A 5,000-nucleotide genomic window follows, 5' to 3' on the forward strand; every position below is an offset into this window, starting at 1 on the left:
TGTTCTCCAGAGACCCACGTTAATGTCGCATCATAACACTTGCGGCAGGAGGCATGCAAATACCTCCGCACCCAGGCACGACTTAGAAACGTATTTCTCCAAATACCATAAAGGCCACAAAATCGAGCATTCGGAAAAAACTCTTGCAAGCAACAAACCCACGAGAATGTAATTTCCTTTTTAAAAACAAAAGAGGGGGCAGGGGAGGGGGAGGGACTCGTGATCTGTCTCCACCTACAAGCTTGCAAACCTATGTTCTCCAGAGACCCACGTTAATGTCGCATTATAACACTTGCGGCATGAGGCACGCAAACACCTCTGCACCTAGGCACGACTTAGAAATGCATTCCTCCCACTACCATCAGGCCACAAAACCGAGCATGACAAAACTCTTGCAGGCAACATACCCACGAGAATGGAGATTTTTTTAAAAGCAAGGAGGGGGGGAGGGAATCATGATCTGCCACCACCTACAAGCTTGCAACCTATGTTCTCCAGAGACCCACACGTCATTGTTGTATTACAACACTGGACGCAAAAAGGCATGCAAGCACCTCCACACCTAGGCCCGACTTAGAAATGCACTTCTCCAAATAGCATAGGCCAAAAAACCGACCATGAAAAAACCCTTGCAAGCAACAAACCCACGATAGTGCAATTTAAAAAAACAAAAAACAATGGGATGGGGGGGAGGGACCAACCAAATATTTATTGTGCACATTGACTTGACCAATGATTCCGTCAAATGTACGTAACACCCCACCCCTTGCACCATGACCTACATATGACAACAAGCCATAGAGCAAAGAAGGGTGCAAATGTGTGACTTCGACCACACTTGTAAACATTGGCACTAGCACAACTACACATGGAAGGAAGCAAAGCACGTCAAACTACCACGGTGCCTAGATGGGACTAGATGGGATTAATCAACGGGGCCAATGCTTCATTTGCACGTTTTTCACATGCCATGACTCCCTTGGGCATGCTGTACAAAACTAGCAAAAGTTGCAATAGGCTGCAATGAGGGTGTAACTACAGTGTGCAGGCAGCCATGCAAACCCACCAGCACGCATTGGCCGGCCAAGGTGCAAAACAAGGGGCTAATCATCCTGACCCTCATGCCATGTTGTTGTCCTTCACATGTCATGCAACTCTTGGAAATGCTGTGTGGCTACTGGCATATGTGGCAGCAGATATGCAAGGAGCCATGCACACCCAGCAGCACTCCATGGCAGGCTACAGCGCACATCGAAGGCAATCATCGGAACCAACGTGCCTTGATGGTGATTTTCAGATGCCAAGCCTATCTCGGACATGCCATGCGGCTGCGGGCGCATCTGGCAGTAGCTGTGGGGGCATGGCAGCACAAGGCAGGAACCCTTGCGCACCAATCAGCCCGGGGTGGCAGGCAACGGTGTGCGGAAGAGGGGCTGAACATCGAGACACATTGGCCATTTCCTTGTTTTCAAATGCCATGCCTCTCTGGAAACTGCTGTGCAGCCACGGACACGTGCCAGCAACTGTGGGGGCATGGAAGCGGTAGGTAGGGAGCGAAGGGCACCCAGCAGCACACGGTTGCTGGCATTGGCATGCGGCAGATAGGCTGACCACCTGGACAAACGAGCCATGTACTTGTTTTCACATACATACCAAGCCTTTGTTGGGCTTTCGTTGCGGCTACGACCGCCGAAGGCAACAGTTGTCACCACATAGCAGTATATATTAGGCAACCACGAGGGCAAAGTAGCACGCCATGGCAGGCGCAACGCACACCAAGGGTAAAATCTTCGAAACCAACATACCGTGAAGGCGTCTTGTACAGGCGATGCCACTCTTGGTCATGCTATACGGAGTTTGACACATGCGGCGCAAGATGTGGAGGCACTGCAGCGCAAGGCAGGCAGCCATGCGCGCCCAGCAGCACACACTGGCAAGCAACTACGTGCGGCAGAGGGGAAGACTGTCGGGACGGACGCGCCATGTACATGTTCTCACAAACCACACCTTCCTTGGAAATGCTATGCGTCGAGGGGCACATGTGGCATCACAAGTTGGGGCGTGACAGCGCATGGTACTCGTCCATGTGCGCCCAGCAGCCCACGGTGGCGGGCAAGGCCATGCGGAAGAAGGGGGCGGCGTTGCATGACAGAAGGGCTCACCATTCGCAAGCACGTCCACCTTCGTAGAGCATGCTCTACCGCGATTGGCACACGTTACAGCAGCTGCGGGCACATGGCACGAAAGACAGGCGGCCATGCGCGTCCAGCCGCACGCAGTGGCAGGCCTCAGCGCACACCAAGGGCCAACTCATCGAAACCCACGTGCCATTTCACTTCTTTTACCATGCCATGGGTCTTTTCGGATTGCCTACCATGCCCCCTCATCGTCTGCTGCCCCTCGGTGCGGCCCCTCAAAAACCACCCTGGGAGTGACACGCCCCTCCCTCAAGGTAGCTCTTATACTCTTTGCCCATTTCCAGAAGGAGACATGACCACCCCCCAAAAATATATCGTTCTATTTTTTGAGCTACAAATATCCAAATCAAATGAAACTTGGTAAGAAATTAAGGAAAAATCCAAAGATTATTTTCATATAAAAATCATCGTCTTCGGATAAATATTTATTTTTTTATTAATTTTTTAATATTAAAACACATATTAAATTCAAAAAACTATGAAAAATCAATTTTAAAGTATTTTTCTGAAAACTAAATTTCGGATGTCTTCCAAAGGTTGATAGAATGTTCTGAAAAAATATTGGACCATTCCAACATATTTTGATATTTTTTAATATTTTATGATTGAAACATTACGAAAAATACCCAAAAAAATGGAAATGCGGGGTTTAATTGAAAATGATTGTACTTTGGGTGCCAAATAGCCAATTGCATGGCTTTTCTAACCCAAAGGGATGTTTCGCACAACATTATTTAAAGACCCAAACTACGTTGTGCGGGCATGGCCTTGGCGTGTGCAGCAGTCGGTGCCTCGTGTGCAGCCGAAGGTAGCAAACGAGCCTCTGTTGCATGGACCATGGGGGCCATGGAAGCACCCATGTGTGAGCCACGTTCGTGCGGCTATGTGCACGGTGGACTAGACCTGGGATCTCAATGGTGCGGCAATGCGTGCAACCTTACGCGAGCCATGTGCCGAAAAGCCCGTGGCATGTGCGGCCATGCCAGCCACCAATATCGACGCATGGGAGGCCGGGCCAGCGAACTTGGTCGCGGTAGTGCACTCATGGGCGGTGCATGTGGACCACGCAACGCAACCTTGCGCGCGGCGGTGCAGCCGTGCCTGCAACCTCTTGCGTGGCCCTTCCGGAAAATCCCGAAACCTAGCGCGCGACGACGAAGCGATGGGCGTGGCACATGCAGCCATGCATGCGACCTGGGGGGCGGTGTGAAGCAATGCACGCAATCTTGCGAGCGGTAGGGAAGCAAGGGGCGCGGCATGTGCGGCCATGCAAGCAACTTTGCTCGAATTAGTGCGGCCAGAAGCGCGGCATCTGCGGCGTGGAACGTAACCTTGGGCGCGACTGTGCAGCCATCTGTGTGTCATGTGCGCCATGCGCACAACCATCCGCGCGGCATGTGTTGCCACGTGCCAAACCATGTGCGAGGCTTGTGCAGCCGTGGTCGTAGCCATGTGCGTGGAAGTGCGGCACGGGCGGCAGCCCTGCGCGCGCTGCCCGCAACATTGCCATCCGCCATGTGCACCCGGGCCTACCACCTTTCGTGCGGTTGAGCAGCCTTTCCAGCAGCAATGTGCGTTGTTGCCTGTCGCCTTACGCGCGGTGTGCACCTTTGCCCCCAGCCATGTTCGTGCGGTAGCCTGCACCCCTGCGCGCGATAGTGGAACCTTACCCCCAACCGTGCCCGAGGTTGCGTGCAACCATGTGTGCGGTATTGCAGCAACGCCCGCATCCATGTGCGCGGCAGCCTTCCTCGATGCCAGCAGACTTAGCGCGCTAGTGCAACCTTGCCCTCGGCGATGCCTACACCTTGTGCGTCCATGCCAGCTGCCTTCCGTGCGGTAGTGCAGCCACGCCTGCCACCATGCACGCACATTGTGCGGCCCTGCGTGCGGTACTGCCGACTCGTGCACTGCCTTCATATGCACTTAGGCACCCTTAGGGGGGCACGCGTTGGCATTGTCATGGGCACGTATATGTGCATACTTGCGGCATTCAAGAGCACAATTAAGCGACACTTGGGCTACACTTGGGTGCACGCTTAGACACACTTATTCAACACTTGCGGGCGCGTATAGGCACATTTAAGGCGACGCTTGGGGCATTCAAGAGCATGCACAGGCACACTTGGTTGCACACTTGGGCAACAGTTGTGGGCAGCATGGGCACATCTAGGAAACACTTGGGCCATTCATTGTGCACTTGTAGTCAACACTTGGGGTGTTGTGCGGCCATTCGCTGTGTACACGTGGGCACACGTAGCCAACACTTGGGGGCATGCGTAGGCACACACTTGGGCCATTCAAGAGCACGTTGTCGATGCTTTAGACCTTTCTAAGCAACCGCACCGGCACTTAGCACTTTCACTAGCGCTAAGTCAGCCTAACCACCCTCCTTAAGGGACTAGGGAAGAGAAGAAGTGAACACAAGAGTGAGTTTGAGACGAATGAACCTGTATAGCACTAGAGAACTCTTGAGTACAAGGCTTGAGAACTCACTTGCTTGGTTGAACACTCTTGGTTTGTCCTTGGTGAGTGCCTTTGCCAAATGAGGCAACACCTACCCCAAGTTACAATGGATGGCTAAGATATTTACAAATGTCCTCCATCCAACGGTTGGGGAGGAAACTAGAAGCTTCCCACCTCCTTAGCGGAGCTCTAGAAATCTCTCCCAGAATATCTCCTGTGAATATCTTCTACAAATATCTACAATAAGATATCTATTGTTACTACACCTTTGTAGAAAACACTAGAACTTGGACCTTACTTAGCCCAACGGCCTAAGTCCATGGCTTGGTGAGCTAG

Source organism: Macadamia integrifolia, chromosome 5 (assembly GCF_013358625.1).
Source record: "Macadamia integrifolia cultivar HAES 741 chromosome 5, SCU_Mint_v3, whole genome shotgun sequence".
NCBI classification, from domain to species: Eukaryota; Viridiplantae; Streptophyta; class Magnoliopsida; order Proteales; family Proteaceae; genus Macadamia; species Macadamia integrifolia.